This window comes from Dunckerocampus dactyliophorus, chromosome 3 (genome assembly GCF_027744805.1).
Source record: "Dunckerocampus dactyliophorus isolate RoL2022-P2 chromosome 3, RoL_Ddac_1.1, whole genome shotgun sequence".
Lineage (NCBI taxonomy): Eukaryota > Metazoa > Chordata > Actinopteri > Syngnathiformes > Syngnathidae > Dunckerocampus > Dunckerocampus dactyliophorus.
The window spans coordinates 26,228,302-26,250,588 of NC_072821.1; the positions used below are offsets into that span (position 1 = coordinate 26,228,302).

Sequence of the window (22,287 nt, forward strand, 5' to 3'; positions counted from 1 at the left end):
AGTATATGCCAAATAATGTGTAGGTGAGTGTGTTTTTTTAGCTGGAAGAAGTATGTAGCAATTGGAGCAAAACTAACAGCTGGGGTTTGAAAACTGACAAAACTAGTTTACAGAGATTTCCCTACAAATGCTTTCAGTGCGTAGTTTCTCCTCATTAGGATTTTGCTAAAGTGCTTGAGAGTCTATGGTTGAACACTGTGACCAGCAAATATCATAGGATTCCCTAGAGGCTGGTTAAGTAGCTCATTGTGCTCAAGGTTAAGTTAGCTCAAGGTTATAGTTGGGTCTCTGCAGGCTGGCTGGCTGCCTGTAAAAAATGAGAGGAAGAAAAAATGCGGATGGGCCTGTCAAATGTCAGAATGGAAAAAAATATTAGACTTAAATTGTTTGGCAGTACAATGCTATAGCTATTCATGTAAGGACTTAAGTGATTTTGGTTATTATCAAGAAAACCATGGAAGTTGCTTGAGATCAGCTCTTCAATTAAACTCTAATGACCTATATTTGTTATCATATATCATTATATTTGTCCAAACAAATGTGCCTTTAGTTATATCAGGCATTAAAAGGGATCAATAAACTGAACAAACAAGGGTGGTCTAATCATTTTTTCCATGACTGTATATCCTGTCCTGATGGGCGAGAAGTGGTGAGGAAACAAGGTGAAGTGGTCAGAGGCAGACTAGATTACAAAGTAAGTGTATTTGCCCTTGTTTCTGCATGGCTGTGTTAGAAGTCCATGAGGTAGCAACACAGTGAGAAAATCCTTAGCATGCCAGAAGCATTATGACATTAACCCAGCAATCACTCCCCATAACAGACAACAGGATTCTCCAAAAAAACTGGAAATTAAGCCATGTTAATTCTTATAAACAGTCAGGGTCACATATGCAATACAGTGAAACCTCCGTTTTCGTATGCCCTCGTTTTCAACAAAAATTATTGCCAAAAATTTGTCTCGGTTTTCAGACACTGTCGGTTATCGTACAGCCAGTGTCCAAACAAAGCATCCCCGCATTGGTGACTCAGTCTCTGTGAAGAATAGTGGTTCTTTTAGAGTTGAGACACGATAGACAAGATTCCAGCCAGGCAATCATCCTTATTATGTGTGTGTGGGGTTATTTGTTCATAAACCGCACATAGAACACTGAACAACTCAGTTTCTGTTTCCTTTTTTCCTCCTACAAAGCAGGGTGCACATTGTGCTGATGAGGCATTGAAGCGCACTGCGGATTTCTGAGTGTTCTGTGTTTTTTTTTTTTATTACGGATTATGCAAAATAACTCGCTATGAATTCAAACAAAGTTGTGAGAAACTTGTAGCAGAGTACAAAGGTAGCGTGTTCCAATAGGATTGGAATGTGAAGGTAAAAACTTTAGCAAAAGTTGCAGGGGGAACGATTGAAGAGAGACACGTAACAGATAGTGAGCTGCGACAGTGGGTAATGATTTTTGTGCCTGCTGCTGGAGTTCAGACTTAAGTTCAAATGAGCAAGTATACAGCTCTAACTGTTCACTCTTTCAAATTAAGTTTATAATGGACTAAAGTGCTGCGATTGGCTGGCGACCAGTCCAGGGTGTACCCCGCCTGTCGCCCGTAGTCAGCTGGGATAGGCTCCAGCATACCCCAGCGACCCTAATGAGGAGAAGCGGCATAGAAAATGGATGGATGGATGGACTAAAGTGAAAAGGCATCCATGTGGCTCTTCTGTCCCTTCCTCTCCTCCTTCCACACATCGCAGTGTTCACCAGTCTTCAGTAAAGGTAAAAGTGATGTTAAATGTTAATTCCTCATTTATATTATAATTTGTCATTATAGAGTACATTACAGTATTTATGAAAATTGCTTTGGTTTTCGTAAGTTTCGGTTTTCGTCAGAATTTTTTGGAACGGAAGAAAATGGAGCATTCTGCAAGGATATCAACATTCTACAGGATGAACTCAAGCCACTATTGAAGGATAGAGCTGCCTTTTGCACCCCTCTTGAGGAAGAGAAAGAAGCAAAGGAAAATATCACAGAGCACATGAAAAATATAATTGATGAGATGGATCAGAATGCACGAATGAACGATGTGATCCTCAGAGGGCTCCAATAAATACACACATATATGTATGTGCATATATATATATATATATATATATATATATATATACACACACACACACATATATATATATCTCTATATATATATATATATATGCATGTTACGGCTACAAAGACAACAAACAGTTCCGACACCAGTGCAATGCTGTTACTCAAGCAAAGACCCACTTCAGACAGATGCAGAGCAAATAAACAGAGCAGCTGGGGAAGGAAGCAAAGCCCCATTCTGATTAACAGTTTGCTGTCACGTGTCTTGGGATAAAACTTAAAAAGACTAATACTTCAATCAAACAAGGGTGATGAAGGTGGGTGGGGTTTATAATTATGAAAATACGCCACAGTATCCAAATAGCGCTCTTATGTGTCATTTGTTAACTTAGCTGTGTTTGGTGTCACATGGTAATTACCCCCCAGCACCGTAGGCATGTGACAAATGCTCACACACCAAGTGAGCTGAAGCCCTGCCATCATTATTTCACACACATTGGCAGGCATGGGTTACATGTTGAAGTTTGTTGGCGCAGGACGTTACAAGAATTTGGAGCTATGCATTTGTTTCATCAGAAAATTCCGCTTGAATTCAAAGTAGCGCAGCTACTTTACAATTTCATCGATATAGACGATCTTAAAAATATTCATCTTTGAATATAGGTCGATGGCTACTCAATCAGTGCATCTCACCCACTGTTTGTTCCCTTCAGAAATGTAGCAGGCTAAGCTGTGCAGAAGCTGTTATTGATTTTTTTGGTTGGAGAGTGGGGGCTGGGAGACACAGAGGAGGTTCAGCTAATGATGGAAATTTGCAGAATGGCTTCAGTGCTCTAACAGGGAGCCTGATAAATTATATAGTTATGTTAGACATGGTGTAAATTAAGGGAAAGAAAAGGCAGGAAACCTGGGCTTCATGCATCACACTTGAGCCTTGTTTACACTAAGCAATACAATTTGGTTTTGGATATGGATATTTTATGTGTCTCAATTATTACACTTCACCTATCAATCACAGTTGTGCAGTCAACTGCAGTCTGTTGGTTGGCCATCAAAGTTTCGTGCAGCATCTCAACTAGAATGGGAAGGCAAAGGGCACCAAAAGAAAAACATGTACTGGTGTCATTATGGAACCATTCACACTCACATTCATACCTATGGACAATTTAGAGTCTCCAATTATCGTATTTTAATGACCATAAAGCGCACTTAAAAGTCTTAAATTTTCTCCAAAATGGACTTATGTGTGCAATGAGTTCCAAAAATCTGTAAATGTTGCTGTGTGACTTTGATGAGCGCTCCACTTGACTGACTGGGAGCATTTCCTGCCGAGGCGCTGCTTACCGTATTTTCATGACCATAAGGCGCACCGTATTAAAAGGCGCAGTCTCAGTTAGCGGTGCTATTACTGTATTTAACACATATATAAGGTGCATTGTATTATTGGCGCAGGCAGTCAAACATACGGGCGCTCAAGAGTCAGTGAGGAAACGATAGTGCTTTATTTCTTTGGGCAGATTAAGAGCAGATCTCTCATTCAGTTAATCAAACGTACTGGAAAACACTGAAGGTCATCGCTGAACACAACAGTCTCAGTCATGGTGCACAACTAAAAACATCACACAGCAACGCAGCAGACAGACAAAAACAGACAAGACACTGCCTCTATTTGTGCAGAACAATAACTGACAACTATGTAGCTCAAACATGGAAAACAGTACTGCAATGTATGCTGGGGAACAGGACGTGCTCCCAGCGACGCTGCAATACGCTAGCATGCATGCACGCTAAAAAATACACTGGCATACATGCACGCTAAAACATATGGCTGGAGAACTTTCCCAGCTGTTCATTTCTGATACAGAAGATGAGGACTTCGATGGATTTATGGATGAGGATTAATCAAAAAATAACGTGAGTACCTTGTTAAATACTTCAATAAAAGACAACCAAACTCACTGTTTACATAGTTAAATACTTCAATAAAGTACAATCGAACTCAATTTTGCTCCCACTGCCTTTTTTAAAACATACGCTAGCATGCATGCTAGCGTATGTTTTAGCATGCATGCATGCATGCATGCATGTTTTAAGTTAGCGTATGTTTTACCATGCCTGCGCCCAATAATACAGTGCACCTTATGTACAGTATGTGTTAAATACAGAAATAGCACCCGTAACTGAGACTGCGCCTTTTAATACGGTGCGCCTTATGGTCACGAAAATACAATAACCTAACATGCATATTTCTGGAATGTGGGAGGAAACCGGAGTACTCACAGAAAACCCACACATGCACGGGAAGAACATGCAAACTCCACACAGAGATTCCCAGCGGAGAATCAAACTCAGGTCTTCCTGATCTCCAGCTGTGTGGCCAACATGCTAACCACTAAGAGTCATTACCATGTCACACTTAATTGTAATTACAATTTTATTTTCAAAATTTGAAGTCAAATATGCTAACACAAGTGCAATCTTTACGCACACAATTACATGCATCTCACAATACGATTTTCATAGACTATGGGGCTTACGCTTGACATGTATCCATAACAATGCATCAAGTGGAATTTGCTGCATGGCCAGTCTCTCTAGAAGATGACTTGGGTATTTAATCTTTCAAAAAACATATTTTAAAAAATCCACTTGACTAACACTACCTCAACCACTTTTTGAAAACCGAATACCACTAATATTTCCACAGCAGAAGCTTTGTTCAGGAATGTTGTTGTCCAGCAGTTAATGAGCCCCAATAAAAATACAATTTCACACTCAGTACATCTTAACGACAGAAGTATGCAAATGAGGGAGATAATTCAGCCACGTAAAACATGGTGGCAGTGATAAGAGAGCAAGAGGTAAAAGACAGCAGACATTTGTGAGCACTGATTTAAATAAAGAAAATGTATATGTGGTGATATGATCAGTAATAAATGTCTGGAATTTCTCGCACTGCTAGACTGTAGATGTGTTTTCAACATAAACAAAAGACGTTTGCATTGTAGAGAAATAGGATCTGTAATTGTAATATGTACAAAGCACCATTACTTCCACACAAAATTCAAATTCCAACAAAAATATTGTAAACTTTCAAGGACAATGCCATAATGTTATGACAATCTTGCAAAATGTATGTTTTTGTGAATGTCATGACTGCAACAGAGATTTAAATGCAACAGTCTTGACATTCTCAGCCATTGTTTTTCTCTATGAATAAGCACTGCAGTATTTGTTGATGATTCACTCTTTACATGCACGTAAATCAAATTATTTAAAAAGAGTCCTTTAAAAATGCACATAAATATCTGAATTAGATCGTGAGACAAATTTATGCTACAGAAGCTGAAATAAGTCAACATTATTAAAGTAGATGGATTGAAGAAAAACCTACCCATTTAATAAGTGGCAGAAAATTCTACAGTAGAGCAGGGGTCTCAAACTCAATTTACCTGGGTGCCGCTGGGGGTACGGTCTGGGTGAGGCTGGGCCGCATGAAGTATTGGGAGCAGGGCTGAGAATCTCAGGGTATCTCACAATACATGATGCATGGCTCACGATAATGATAATATAGCAATACAGTGATACAGTGAACCAAAAAAATAAATTCCACAGACTAGAGTTGTTCTATCTAGTCTTTGAGCATGAACTGATGAAGCCTAGTCAGATGAGAGGTGAAACGTAACAGTCCAGCTGCGATTGAGTCAATGCCCTGAGAATACCTGTTGACCTGGATGAATGAGAATATTTACAGGCATCCACACAAGAAGTAATTGTCTGCTTAATGAAACTTCTCCAACTATTTGGGGGAATCTGACTGTTTTACTGCAGGTAAACAAGTCAATGTTTAGAATGCAGTTAAAGGGTGTAGGATAATATTGTTTGATTAACTTGTTAGGTGAGTGAGTAAATATTTATGACAAATAGATTATAGAAATATTGGTTTACTAATTTAGCTGAATGGATAACCTATTTACGTAGGTTATAGAAACACATGAAGATAAAGTGCATTCACAATCAGCCATCAGCAGTCACATAGGATGTATTATGCTGGGATTGCATGTGCTATTTGGTACAGAAAAAGGTGCTGATGAGAGTCCTACCACGTCAGTTAAGACGCAATTCTCAGCTGTTGTCATCACACACATATCACCGAAGAATGCGAGGGATAAGATAACTTGGGCTACCGTCGTGCCAACGGTCTGAGGAAAACAACTTCAAAAGGCAAAGGGGACTGGCAATGAAGGCCGACTATCTCTCCTTCTGGTCAGGAAGCCGCAAGAAGATGTTAGGAGAGACAGTGAGCCCGGATATCTGAAGAATGTGAAATTATTCTTTCTGAATTATTTTCAATACATTTTGGAAATCTTTAATTGGAGTGTGAGTCGTATTCCTTCTCATAATTGGAGATTAACAAACACATAACGGGAGGCAAAATGTATTTAATTAGTTTACTAAAGTGGTCCCCTTGTGGCTTTATTAGGGTGCAGAGAATTTAATCTCCAACAAGACTCACTGACATTATTCATCAATTTTGCTTAAATATGTTCTATATTGCTTGTAATTATGTTCTACGTTGTTTGTTTTATGAAAGCAAACGGTACATTCACAAAACTTACATAGATTATTGTTCATGGCGGGAGCCGTGACGAACTCCAGTCGAGGAAAAGGGGCATTTCAACACAGTTGACACTCTTAGCGAAAGCAGAGTAAACAAACGCTTGTCAAGGTAGCTCGTCGACTTAGTCCAGTATATTTTTTTATTAAAAAAGTAGTCATGCCGCTGGCTGTTCACAGTGTCCGAATGATATTGTTTGTTTTACAGTATTTTACAAAAGACGAAGGTTTAACACTACAATGAACAAAGCAACTACAGAGAAAGAGACACAAATGGACACTCACTTCGCGTTCTGTTCTTTGCAATGTTCATTTCATTGACAACTGCTATGAAGGAACACCTTCACAAGAAGTACTTGGCTTGAAAGTACGGTATAAACACATTTGGATGCTAGGATGCTATTCCTGATGCGATGCTACACAGGAAAAAGGAGAAGAACGATGTCAAAGTTGCCACAGAACAGAGTAAGTCATGTCTTATTTACATATTGTATTGTAAACACTAGGCCACCATAGCGACAAACATTCAAAGCATTTCCATGTTATAAGACATATTTTCACAGCGATATGGTGACGATGGGGGGCGGGGCGACAAAATACACAATAAAAAAGGCTCTAAAGACATCCTTATGTCATTATATAGATAGATACTTTATTGATCTCCAAGAGAAATTCACATTTCCAACAGCTCTGCAAAGAAGTCGATTTATAACAATAATTGGAGGATAAGCAACTCCAAATGAATTTAAACTTTCCATTCTGTGTTTTGAAGCCGACTGTGGTGTGCTGTGTACTGCGATACTGCCCTCTCCTGTGCTCTTTTTGCAGTACATCCTGCACACCAACACGAGGAGATGATTGGCAACACCTGGGGCTGATTACCTGTGCTGCTCTTAAGATGCAAGCTCCCCAGACGATGTTGCCAGATCGTTGACTTTGACTCCTCGACCCAGGCTCCTCTGCTACCACTTCATGCTACTAGCTACTCGTAACACTTGCCTAGCCTTTGCTGTTTTTCCCCTGCGTGGACACTCCAGCAGCGTAAGCATCCTGCTAACCTTTTCCCTGCCTGATTACTCGGCAGCGCCTTCTGTTACTTGATCTACTCTTTTGGTAGCACCTTTTGTTATATTGCCTTTTCCCGTCTGCCATCCGGGTCGGGTCCCCCTTAGTTATTTGATCCTTGTTTGTACTTTTGCCTGCGTTGTACCTTTTTTCCTTTTGAGTTTCTGGAATAAACACTTCTTCCAAGCTCACGTCGTCTCCCGCATCTTGGGGTTCCAACCTGCGGCTCACTCCGTTCCCTGACAGAACGATCTGGCCAAAGATATGGACCCCGCGGAGATTGACCATTTTCGCTCAGCTCTCTCGCACCAGGGTGCGCTCGTGGGAGAACACTCGCGCTCCCTGCGAGAGATTATGGAGGCGCTCACTGCCATGTCCACCAACTTACAGTCGTTGGACTCGCGCATGGAACAGGTGCTCGCCACCAGCGGCACGGGAGGCGCCAGTTCCGCCTCGGAATCAACCGCTACCCGCGAGTCCCAGGCCTCACGCTCTCCCCCTACCTCACACAGAGAGCCCAACATTCCACCGCCACCTCGCTTCTCAGGTAATGAGGCTTCGTGCGAACAATTCATCCATCAATGCACTCTGGTATTCGACCAACAGCCTAGCACATATGGCTCAGACTCAGCCAAAGTGGCTTTTATCATGAGCCTATTAGTGGACAAGGCAGCAGCGTGGGCTATCGCCTTGAGTAAATCTAACCCAGCGATACGCACCTCCTTGACTATTTTTTTGGCTGAGTTACGTAAAGTTTTTGAGCACCCCGTCGGGGACCGTGAGGCTGGCAGCCGCCTTCTGGACCTCAGACAAGGCAACCAGTCTGTCGCCATCTTCTCGGTGGAGTTCCGTGTATTAGCGGCAGCGAGTGGCTTTAATGATGCAGCCCTCCGCGGCATATTCCGCAAGGGTCTTCAGAGCCGTGTTATGGACGAGATCACCGTCCGGGATGATACCACCACACTCGATCAGCTGATCGACCTCGCTATCCGCCTCGATGACCGTTTGAGGGAAAGGGACCGCGCACACCGGGAACGGACCAATCACGGCGGAGCAACTGCACCCACGCCTCGCCGAACCAGGACCCCGCCTTCCAGAGGACACTCCCACAGCACCTCGGATTCGGGTTGGGACTCCTCCTCTACCGACGAACCCATGCAGCTTGGGGGACGACGCCTTTCATCGGCTGAACGTTCCCGCCGGCGGCGCTTGCACTTATGCCTGTATTGTGCTGGAGACAACCACCAACTGTCGAGGTGTCCAGACAGACCCAGACGCCGTTCCGGATCGCCCGCGGGTTCGGAGAGCCCCGACATGCCGGTATCACCGCAGGATCGACCCTCGGGGGGGGATCGATCCAAACCACCTATCTGTGAGTATGCGGCGAGGGAGCCGTCCAATAAGACAGCTCCCTCGGGCCAACGTCGACTCCAATTGGCTGGGACTATAACGGGGCAAGGAATAAACATTTCCGTGGTTGCGCTCGTCGACTCGGGCGCCGACGACAATTTTTTGGATGCAGGCTTTGCCAAGAAACACAGCTTAGCTACTATTAGGTTATCTAATCCCAAGGAAGTTCACTCCCTAGATGGTAAACTATTAGCCATTATTACCCATCAAACCGAATCCTTATCCCTACAACTCTCCGGTAACCACCTCGAGAGGATTAGGTTTTATGTCATTCCTTCTCAGTCGGCCCCGGTCGTCCTGGGTCTTCCCTGGTTGCGACTACATAACCCCACCTTTAACTGGGAGTCAGGCAGGGTTATCAACTGGGGGGGGAATTGCTATGCCCGGTGTCTCGTTTCCGCATTTTCTAAGGACTCGCCGCCGAAGAGGCGCGCGGAAAATATTAACCTCACCGGGGTTCCCCGGGACTATCACGACCTTAGCGCTGTTTTTAGCAAGGACTCGGCGTTAAGCCTGCCCCCTCATCGCCCGTACGATTGCGCCATTAAACTTGTTCCGGATGCGTCATTCCCTAGTTCTAAACTGTATAATGTTTCCCAACCGGAACAAAAGGCCCTGAGAGACTACATCTCTTCAGCCCTCGCTGCGGGTCTTATTCGGCCATCCTCCTCGCCATTGGGGGCCGTTTTCTTCTTTGTGTCGAAGAAGGATGGTTCCCTCCGCCCATGTATCGATTATCGGGGACTAAATGATATCACCATTAAAAACAAGTACCCTCTTCCGCTTATGGACACCGCCTTTTCCTCGCTCCACTCTGCGAGCATCTTTACTAAATTAGACCTACGAAACGCCTATCACCTGGTTCGCATACGGGAGGGAGACGAGTGGAAAACAGCCTTCAACACACCTTTGGGTCATTACGAGTACCTTGTGATGCCGTTCGGGCTCACCAATGCACCCGCCGTGTTTCAAGCTCTTATTAATGACGTGCTGCGAGACATGATTGGCCAATGCTGTTTTATATACCTAGACGACATACTGATATTTTCCAATTCTCCACAGGAGCATGTGCAGCACGTGAGACAGATCCTCCAGCGGCTCTTGGAGAATAAATTATTTGTAAAGGCTGAAAAATGCGAGTTTCACTCCTCCTCCGTCACCTTCTTGGGCTACATTGTGGAGAAAGGCAAGCTTCGCGCCGATCCCGCCAAGGTACAGGCGGTGGTCGATTGGCCTTCTCCTAAATCAAAGAAGCACTTGTAGAGGTTCCTGGGCTTCGCCAACTTCTACCGCAGGTTCATTCGTGATTTCAGTATCAAAGTGGAACCTCTGACGAGGCTTACATCTGCTAAAATACCCTTTGATTGGACTCCGGAGGCGGAGAAAGCATTTAATAAACTTAAAGCGCTATTTACCTCAGCGCCCGTACTCACGCACCCTGACCCATCCTTACAGTTCCTCGTGGAGGTTGACGCGTCAGACACAGGAGTGGGCGCCGTTCTCTCCCAGAGGTCCCTGGTCGACCAGAGGCTGCACCCGTGTGCATTCTTCTCGCGCCGCCTCACACCACCAGAGAGGAACTACAACGTGGGTAATTGGGAGCTGCTGGCCAAGTGCTTGCCTTGCGGGAGTGGAGGCATTGGCTAGAGGGCAGTACCCTGCCATTCCTGGTCATCACGGACCATAAAAACGTATCTTATATACGCTCAGCTCAGAGACTGAACTCTCGCCAGGCACGCTGGGCATTGTTTCTCACCCGTTTCGAATTCTCCATAACTTACAGACCAGGCTCCCGGAGTACGAAGCCCGATGCGCTGTCCCGGATTCATAGCCCTGGGGAGGAGACAAGGAACCCTGAGACCATCATACCTGTGACCAAGGTACTGGGGGCGGTCCTATGGGAGGTGGAGAAGCAAGTCACCGAGGCCTTAAGGGAGATCGACACGCCGGAGGGGTGTCCTAGGGGTAAGCTGTTTGTTCCTTCCAACCTCAGGTCAGAGGTCCTACAGTGGGCACACACAGCTAAGGTGTCATGCCACCCGGGCGTCCGACGCACCCTATTTTTGGCTTCTCAACGCTTCTGGTGACCATCCATGGCCAGGGACGCCAAGGAGTTCGTGGCAGCCTGCGCTGTCTGCGCCAGGAGCAAAGCTTCCCACCGTCCTCCTGCAGGCCTGCTCCACCCACTTCCGGTTCCACCCAGACCCTGGTCCCACATTGCGCTGGACTTCGTCACCGGACTACCTGCATCCAGGGGTAACACTGTCATACTGAATATCGTGGATCGTTTTTCTAAGATGACTCACTTCGTTGCACTGCAGAAATTACCCTCGGCTCTAGAGACTGCCCGCCTGCTTGTCAGACACGTGTTTCGCATCCATGGCATTCCTATGGATATTGTGTCGGACCGGGGTCCCCAATTCACGTCACGAGTATGGAAGGCTTTTTGCCGGGCGCTGGGCGCCAATGTCAGCCTGTCTTCGGGTTACCACCCCCAAAGCAACGGCCAGACAGAGCGGGCTAACCAAGACTTGGAAGCAGCGCTACGTTGTGTGTGCCACCGACACCCCTCCTCCTGGGCGGCACACCTCCCATGGGTGGAATACGCCCACAACTCCCTCATCAGCACGGCCACAGGCATGTCCCCGTTCAAGACGGCCTACGGATACCAGCCCCCCCTGTTCCCCTCACAGGAAACGGAGATTGCCATCCCCACCGTGGACTCGCATCTCAAGCGAGCACGCCGTGTCTGGCGGGACACCCGCACTGCGCTGGAGCGCACAGCGGAGCGCAATAAGAGACTCGCCGACCGTCGTCGCATCCCGGCTCCCACATTCCGACCTGGACAGGAGGTATGGCTCTCCTCCCGGGACTTGCCACTGGCGGGGACGCACAGGAAACTCGCGCCGAGGTTCGTGGGACCTTACAGGGTGGAGTCCATAATCAACAAGTCTGCAGTCAAGCTCAAGTTACCCCCCGCACTGAAAATACACCCGGTCTTCCACGTGTCCTGCCTCAAGCCTGTCAACGCTAGCCCTCTGTGCCCTCCGGCTGAGGCTCCGCCCCCTCCTCGCATCATCGATGGCCAGCCAGCGTACACCGTGAGAGCCATATTGGATGTGAGAAAAAGGGGGAGGGGGGTGCAGTATCTGGTGGACTGGGAGGGTTATGGGCCTGAGGAACGCTCCTGGGTCGCCCGCTCCTGTGTTCTCGACCCGCAACTTATCCGCGATTTCCACTCGTCTCACCCCAACAAGCCAGGTATACCGCCAGGGGGCGTTTTATAAGAGGGGGGGATACTGTGGTGTGCTGTGTACTGCGATACTGCCCTCTCCTGTGCTCTTTTTGCAGTACATCCTGCACACCAACACGAGGAGATGATTGGCAACACCTGGGGCTGATTACCTGTGCTGCTCTTAAGATGCAAGCTCCCCAGACGATGTTGCCAGATCGTTGACTTTGACTCCTCGACCCAGGCTCCTCTGCTACCACTTCATGCTACTAGCTACTCGTAACACTTGCCTAGCCTTTGCTGTTTTTCCCCTGCGTGGACACTCCAGCAGCGTAAGCATCCTGCTAGCCTTTTCCCTGCCTGATTACTCGGCAGCGCCTTCTGTTACTTGATCTACTCTTTTGGTAGCACCTTTTGTTATATTGCCTTTTCCCGTCTGCCATCCGGGTCCCCCTTAGTTATTTGATCCTTGTTTGTACTTTTGCTTGCGTTGTACCTTTTTTCCTTTTGAGTTTCTGGAATAAACACTTCTTCCAAGCTCACGTCGTCTCCCGCATCTTGGGGTTCCAACCTGCGGCTCACTCCGTTCCCTGACACCGACAAATCTTCATCTCCATGTCTCTGTCATCGGACACCTCAGCATTAGACAAGCTAGTTTCATTGCCGGTGGTTCGAATAAATACAGCTTAATTCCCTCTTCTGCAAGTTCTCTAGTTCTTCTCAAGGTGTTTCTTTCTCCTCGAAAACGATGAACACATTGCTCAAATCTTTGCTATAATCACTGTAAACATCCTCCGTCTCGTACATCGACATCTTTATTTACTTGTGAAGTTCGACTGCACAGACGTCACTTGGGAAACGGCCCTTTTCGGCGACTGGGGTTCATCATGGCTCTTGCGATGAACAATAAATGTAATTTATGCCAATTTACTGTTTGCTTTCATAAAACGAACAACGTAGAACATAATTACAAACAATATAGAACATATTTAAGCAAAGTTGAAAAATCAAGTCAGTGGCCCTTTAATGATCAGTGAAGCAGTTTAACAAACTCGAATGAGCACGATACATAAACTAGTCCGTTTGCCCGCGTATCATTCTATGGGCTCGAGTGCCCGACCAAAGAGTCACACATTTGTTGACACGTTGTCGCGTTAAACACCGTGTGAGTCGCACTGTGTTTGTAATGTATCTTTATTACAAACCGTGCCTGTTAGCATGCTCTCAACTCTCACCCTGAACTCACTGACCCTCAGCTCTGTTGGCCCTTCATGACGTCATCACCGTTTGTTAAGTTGCAAGTGCCAGCACTTTGATAAAGAAGGTGAGAATTTCTTGAATTAAAAAAATAACACAGAGCAAAGTTTGAAGCTATATCACTGGTGCCTCATCATCATCTTTGTCAAGATTATTCAATCAAGGTAAAAGTGACAGCATTTATAAACATTTGAAATAGTTTTTTGCATGTAAAACTATACTTGTTGTGTGCTTTGTGTTAACATTGTGGGTGTCTGGAACGGATTAACTGAATTTACATTGTTTCCTGTGGGAAAAATTGTTTTAGTTTTCATATGATTCAGTTTTTAGACAGACCCTTTGGAATGGATGAATACCAAAAACCGAGGTTTCACTGTATATATTATCATTATTATTATTTATATTCATTTAATCAATACTTTCTCCTTTGGAGTGGATCTTAGTCAAGACAATGTGTTCTGACTTTGGGCCACTTTGGACCACTGTTTAAATGTAATTACATGTATTAGCACTATTAAGTAAGATAACTGTCACTGAGATGGAGATGCAATAAAGTACAACATTTTTGCAAACTTCAAATGCATCACATTTTAAATAATCTCCTTCATAATAGCCTCTCTCTCATAATAGCATACTTGCTGCTGTTTTATCAACTTGCAGAGGCTGATTCTCACTGGAAAGAGAGAAGGGTTAGCCGACAGATCTGAATGTAAATTGGGTCAACTATGCTGCTCCTGGAGAACTTAACTGCTGGCGAATAAGGCAGCCCACTTGATAATTTGCGACAAAAGGAAGGCATATTTGTGGTTGGAAGGACGCTGTGGCGTAGGGATGAGAGGATGTATGGACCGGTAGGATTTGACTAATTCTAGAACACATTTTAAACATTTCTCTTTGGAGTCTTAGAGCTGCACCTATACTGCTTATAATGGACTCAGATCGGAATTTTAACAGCTACATCAAATCATGAGCATCATCAGCTTTTTACCACCTAAAAAACATTGCCAAAATCAAGAAATAGTGTCTAAGCCTGATTTAGAGAGACAAATTCATGCCTTTGTCTCCAGCAGGCTAGACTATTGTAACAGCCTTTTTTACCGGGCTCTGTAAATGAGCAGTAAAACAGCTGCAATACATCCAGAATGCTGCTGCTCGAGTCCTGACTAGAACCAGGAAATTTGACCATATTAGTCCATTACTCAGGTCTCTGCACTGGTTTCCTGTTGCTCAGAAAATAGACTTGAAAACAGCTCTGGTTGTGTACAAGTCTTTTCATGGTCTTGCGCCAAAGTAATGTCTGACATGTTAGAGCACATAAACCATCTGAAGCTCTCAGAAGCTGAGGGAGTGGTAGCCTGTGGGTGCCCAGAGACAAGACTAAACACAGTGAGGCTGCGTTTCAGTTTTATGCTGCCAAAATCTGGAACAATCTTCCAGAAGATGTGCCACAATCCTCAACTTTGGCAATGTTCAAATCCAGGCTAAAAACACTCCTGTTCAACTGTGCATATGGCAAGTGAAAGTATTTTATCTGCACTTTTCATTCTTAATCTTTTTTGTTTTATGGATTGATTTATGGAACTTTATGTTATGATTTTAGAATTATTTTTTTTTATGGAATGGTAATAGAAGTGATTTGACTCTTATTTTCTGTAAAGCACTTGGAATTACCTTGTGTATGAATTCTGCTCTATAAATAAACTTGCCTTGCCTTGCTTTTGCCCTTTCAGCGCATCAAAGTGTTTTGAAATGAATACTAGGGATAAGCAGTATACGCATAATGCATTTTTGCCGGATACGTGCATGAAACGAGTACAGCTCATCATTATCCGTAATTGTGATGACGGAAAATCCTCATTATGTATTCACTCTTCACGCTCTATGATTGGCCAGTCACACACAGCGACCGGCCCTGCCTAGACATATCCACAAATGCACAGCAACATAACATCTAAGCTATCAGCAGTGCACTCAACACATTGAAATAGCATGCTAACGATATAATAAATTGGTGGCAATACTGACGAGGCTAACTTAGCTCAGCAGTTAGTGACCAGCTCAGCGGCTGGATGCTTAAGGCACACAACACATAAAAATATCACGGTGCAAACAGCGTTTAGCATCGAATCAATGAGAAATAACCAGGTTACTCACGTTTATAGACGCACACTATTAGTTGAACATCCAAAACAAGAAAGGATAGCTGGAAGGATATGAAATGACCTGTATAAACCGGAAAAATTCAAATGGAGGGGGTGTGGCTGTGTACATGGACAAACATCTGAACTACAAAATGGTGAAGAATATGTCATTTGTTATTGACAACATCCTAGAATGTATAATAATTGAAACCGGTTTCCTTATTACCCCAATTTTCTAAAATTATCGAGAAGGTATTTAATAACAGGTTGGACAAATTAATGAATAACAATGAATTACTAGCAGGTAGCCGATACGGATACAGAGCTAACATTTCAACTTCAATGGCACTGATTGACATCACGGAGGAAATTACTAATGCTATAGACCACAGAAAGTGTGCAGTTGCAGTATTTATGGATCTTACAAAAGCCTTCGATACAATTAATCACAATATTTTAACAACAAAATTAAAAAGGTACGCAATCAGAGGATTAGTTTTGATTGGGTTAAAATTTACCAAGCAAGCTGGGAGCAATGTGTAAAGCTGGGAGAATACACATCTGCAAGTTTAAATATTACGTGTGGAGTACCCCAGGTGTCAATATTGGGACCAAAACTGTTCAATTATCAAGTTGGTATGATTTGCGGATGATATCACTGCCTTTTGTTATTATCCTTGAACTTAAGTAAAACTAAAATAAAGCTATTTGGAAATAACAGAAAGGATACATACGGCCAAATACACAAAGACACAGTGGATATTGAAAGAGTGAAAGAAAATAAATTTCTGGGGACCATAATAGACGAAAAAATGACTTGGAAATCTCATATCAAAAATATACAACAAAATATATTGAATAAAGCAAAAATCACTCTACACTCTTTACTGTTCTTTGGTATTACCATATCTAACTTATTGTGTGGAGCTATGGGGTAATAATTATGAAAACATTCTTCACTCACTCAATGTGTTGCTGCCCCCTCTCTGCTTTTCGTTATAGCGCACCTCTCCTGCCTATCACGAGCTAATTGACGCACCTGCATCCCATCTGGCGGCGACTCTTAAGCAGCAAGCTCACCACCACTCGTCGCCAGATTGTTGCCAAACTCACGTCATCCACGACTCTCTCCAGCATTCTCATTTTTCTACTAACTTGCCTTGCCTAGTGTCAGCTGTTTGCTGTTCTGCCTGTACCCCTGCTTAGCGTGTTTTGATAGATCAAATACATTTACACAAAGTTCAAAATCGTAACATATTATGTTATTAATTTTGTCTTGGAATAATATGGTTTGTGTGAGTGTTTACATTTCCTCATTTAATTTACCTGTCTAAACATAAGCAGTGATCCTACTCTCTTGTTTCATTTTTCTCAACTCATCATCAGTTTGCTTGCAGAGGCTCAAGAACAAATCCCCACAGGGCGCTGGCAATCTCGCATGAAAAAGCTTTTCAAGTGGCATGGTGCTCTAACACATGCACATACAAATATAAGCTGAAAAATGACAAATACTATGTGACAAGTGAAGCAAGAGTGACAAGAATGAAGTAAAATATAGAGAATTCCTAAATGGGCATGACTATTTTACCCCCGGTCAAGCCACAAGCCATAACATTGTTATATTGAAAAAAATGTCATTTTCATTCAACCAACTAAAATAAAATAAAATACCATTTCATAAATGTAAATACAGTCATCCTTTGCCACTTTGCGGTTCAGCTTTCCCATTTTCAAAAATATATTAATGAATAATCCTGTTGTTTTGTGGTTGAATACGGCCAATTATTAGTCAAATAAGATGCATATTTAAGCAAATTTGAAATCTTTTTTTGCCTAAACAAACCATTTTCAAGCATAAAAATGGCTAAATGAACTAAAATACAACTATAAGGCATTCAAAGACGGTGGTATCTTATCACACCAGAATATGGAGTGGGGCGAGCCACCTCCAGTAATACACATTGTAAGTGCTTTTAATCATTTTTTACATTTTATTTTGAGAACTCCCGGTCCATACTGTTCTAATTTTGGACATCTCTATTGTCGGTGGTTGTCAAAATTATTTTAGTTTTATATACAGTGGAACAGGTCATCAATGAGATCGCAGACCCGTTATATATCAGTAACTTATCTTTTCAGACTGGAATATTTCCAAGCAAAATGAAAACAGCCAAGGTGGTTCCAATTTTTAAAAAAGGAGACAAACATCAATTTACAAATTATCGACCAGTTTCCTTGTTACCTCAATTCTCTAAAATTGTGGAGAAGTTGTTTAATAATAGGTTGGACAAATTTATTAATAAGAATGAACTACTCGCTAGCAGTCAATATGGTTTCAGAGCCAACATTTCAATTTCTATGGCACTCATCGAAATCACGGAAGAAATTACAACTGCCATAGACAACAGAAGATGTGCAGCAGCTGTATTCATGGATTTGACAAAAGCTTTCGATACAATTAACCACAGTATCTTATTTTCAAAATTAGAAAGGTACAGAATAAGAGGATTAGTTTTGAATTGGGTTAAAAGTTATCTAGCAAAGAGGAAACAATTTGTAAAGCAAGGAGAATACACATCTGGGAGATTACATAACATGTGTGGAGTACCCCAGGGGTCCATACTGGGACCAAAACTGTTCAATTTGTAAATAAATGACACTTGTAAAGTAACAAAGGATGTAAAATTGGTCTTATTTGCGGATGATACCACCGCCTTTTGTTGTGGAGAAAGCACACAAGAACTCATTAAAAAGGTCAAGGATGAAATGGTTATATTAAAATCATGGTTTGACAGGAATAGATTATCCCTGAACTTAAGTAAAACTAAAATAATGCTATTTGGAAATAGCAGAAAGGATACGTACGACCAAATACAAATTAATGGAGTGGATATTGAAAAAGTGGAAGAATATAAATTCCTGGGGGTTATAATAGACGAAAAAATGATTTGGAAAGCTCATATTAAATATATACAGCAAAAGGTGGCGAGAAATATCTCTAAATTGAATAAAGCAAAATATGTCCTTGATCAAAAATCAGTCCACACTCTGTACTGTTCCTTAGTATTACCATATCTAACGTATTGTGTGGAGATATGGGGAAATAATTACAAAAGCAATCTTCACTCACTCACTGTACTGCAAAAAAGATCTGTGAGGATATTTCATAATTCATAATTCATAATGCCAAGTATAGAGAACATACAAACCCTTTATTTTTAAAATCACAGATATTAAAATTTGCAGATTTAGTGAACTTTCAAACCGCCAGAATAATGCATAAAGTTAATAATAACTCGTTACCAAAAAAACTCAAACAGTATTTCTCAATCAGAGAGGAGAAATATGATCTTAGAGGAAAGTTTAACTTAAAACATTTATATGCGAGAACTACGCTGAAAACCCACAGCATTTCCGTGTGTGGAATTAAATTATGGAACGGATTGAGTAAGGAACTCAAACAATGTACAGAGATGAGCAAATTCAAAAAACAATACAAGGCAGAAGAGTCTTGATCATATACATATATATATATATATATATATATATATATATATATATATATACATATATACATATACACATATATATACATATACATATACATATATATATATATATATATATATATATATATATATATATATATATATATACATATTTTCATATATATTTTTTTGCTTTTGTTTTTTTAAGGAAAGGGGAGGAGAAAAAGAAAAGAAAAAAAGGGGGAAGGGAAAAGAAAAAAGAAAAAAAGGAAAAAAGTCTTTCTTTATTCATATTTAACTTATATATTCATTTTTTTTTGGTCTTACCGTTATCTATTATGTATTAGTATCCTGATTACCACAGAAAACATGACATGGAACGCAGGAAGTGAATAACAAGTGTTGTAATAGATGTGGAATAGATGGGGGGTAGGATTAAATAACCTTTGCTTCTTCCTACTCCTTTTGGACATGTGGAACTGTCAAAGAATCATTCATGAGATGTATTCCATTGTAACCTTCATGTTCAAATAAACTAAACCAAACCAAACCAAACCTTGGTTAACGTCATTAATTCGTGCCAGTAGTGCCGACTCTAACCAAAACGTACGCTAGGACTGTATGTGAGTAAATTTGCTGGAGTGCCTCATCCACACAGCCCTTCCGGTTAAAGAGACAGATGCAATGGAACGTTTGATGGGCTTCCATAATACACAGTTCAGATTTTCATCCAACTAGATGATTTGACATCGATGTAATGTCTGATGTATTGTCTGGTATCTTTTATCACCAACACAGACAAACAAACATTTGCAGTGTTCCCTCGTTTACACGGGGGATAGGTTTTCAAAATATTTCGCAATAACTGAAATCCGCGAAGTAGCCAAGTTGATTTTTTTTACATTTATAGGAGGTTTTAAGACTGTAAAACCTCTCACCATACATTTTTCCTAGACAGGCATTAACATTTTATCACATTTGTCTCTTGTTTAAACACTCAAAGAAGTTCAATGATCAGCCTACGAGGTTGGACACAAGAAAGTATTTAGTGACTCATGCGTATTTCACTCCTCTGACTGTGCCTCTTCATCCTGGCGCCGTTCCGCTGTACTGTAGCATTTTTGTTAGGGATGAGCCGGACCCTCGTTGTAAACGAGTATCTGTTACAGATAATGCATTTTTGCAGAGTACGAGCATTAAACGAGTACAGCTCGTCATTATGAGTAATCGTGATGATGGAAAATCCTCATTATGTATTCACTCTTCACGCTCTGTGATTGGCCAGTCACACACAGCGCCCGCCCCTCCCGAGACATACAGACCCTTTCCAAAAAATTAGAATGTCATGGAAAAGTTGTTTAATTTCCATAATTCCATTCAAAAAGTAAAACTTTCATAGATTATAGATTCAGGGCCCACAATTTAAACAATTTCAATTTTAATTTGTTTATTTTTACATAATTTGGGCTTCCAGCTCATAAAACCCACGAAAACAGGAATTCAAAAAATTAGAATACTGTGAAGAAATCACCATTTACGTCTCAGTTTTTGCAGGAAAAAAAAGAAAGAAATTAGGATCACATCAAATCAATCAGAATATGGTACTTTCAAAACGATATGTCAATTTTCAATACTTGGTTGGGAATCCCTTTGCCTTAATCATTGCCTCGATGCTACGTGGCATTGAAGCAATCAGCCTGTGGCATTGCCTGGGAGTTATGGAAGCCCAGATTTCCTTGATGCTTGCTGTCAGCTCTTCTTTGTTGTTGGGTCTGGTGCCCCTCATTTTCCTCTTGAGAATACCCCATAGATTCTCAACGGGGTTTAGGTCCGGTGAGTTGGCTGGCCAGTCAAGCACTGTGATGGCATGGGCATCAAACCAGGTTTTGGTGCTTCTGGCGGTATGGGCAGGGGCCAGGTCCTGCTGGAAGATGAAATCTGCATCTCCATACAGATCCTCAGCAGAAGGAATCATGAAGTCCTCTAAAACATTCTGGTAGACTGTTGCGGTGACCTTGGATTTAAGAAAGCTGAGTTTACCAACACCTGCACCGGACATTGCACCCCAAATCATGACCGACTGTGGATATTTCACACTGGACCTCAGGCAGCTTGGGTTCTGTTCCTCACCCGTCTTCCTCCAAACCCTTGGACCTTGATTCCCAAATGAAAGGCACACTTTACTTTCATCGGAAAAGAGGACCTTGGACTACTGGCCAACAGTCCAGTCCTTCTTCTCCTTGGCCCAGTGGAGACGCTTCCTATGTTGGCTCAGGTTCAGAAGTGGCTTGACCCGAGGAACCCCACAGTTGTAGCCCATCTCCCAGATGCGTCTGAATGTGGTGGCTTTTGAAGCTGTGACTCCCGCCTCATTCCACTCTTTCTGGATCTCTGCCAGATTCTTGAATCTTCCCTGTTTGATAATCCGCTGAAGCCCACGGTCATCTCTTTTGCTGCTGCATCTTCTCCTGCCACATTTTGCCCTTCCTCTAGACTTTCCATTGATATGCTTGGACACAGCACTCTGTGAACAACCAGCCTCCTTAGCTATGAACTTTTGTGGCTTACCCATCCTATGGAGGGTATCAATGATGGTCTTCTGGCCAGTTGTCATGTCTGCAGTCTTCCCCATATTGAACCCAACTGAGACAATTGAACCAAACTGAAGCAATTTAATGACACCTGGGGAAGCCTGTGCAGGTGATTTGAGGTTAGTAGATGATTAGTGTGACACTCAGTTTAAAACATTCATGCTCTGCAAAATTTGGGCTGATTTCTTCACAGTATTCAAATTTTTTGAATTCCTGTTTTCGTGGGTTTAATGAGCTGGAAGCCCAAATTATGTAAAAATAAACAAATAAATACTTGAAATCGTTTAAATTGTGGGCCCTGAACCTATAATCTATGAAAGTTTAACTTTTTGAATGGAATTGTGGAAATTAAACAACTTTTCCATGACATTCTAATTTTTTGGAAAGGGTCTGTA

General features: G+C 42.4%; 1 protein-coding gene across 2 annotated transcripts in view; it reads right to left on the bottom strand.

The window, feature by feature from the left end:
- trip4 (thyroid hormone receptor interactor 4) overlaps positions 1 to 22,287 on the bottom strand; it is a 183,337-nt gene that overhangs the window by 48,579 nt on the left and 112,471 nt on the right. The window lies entirely within an intron of this gene.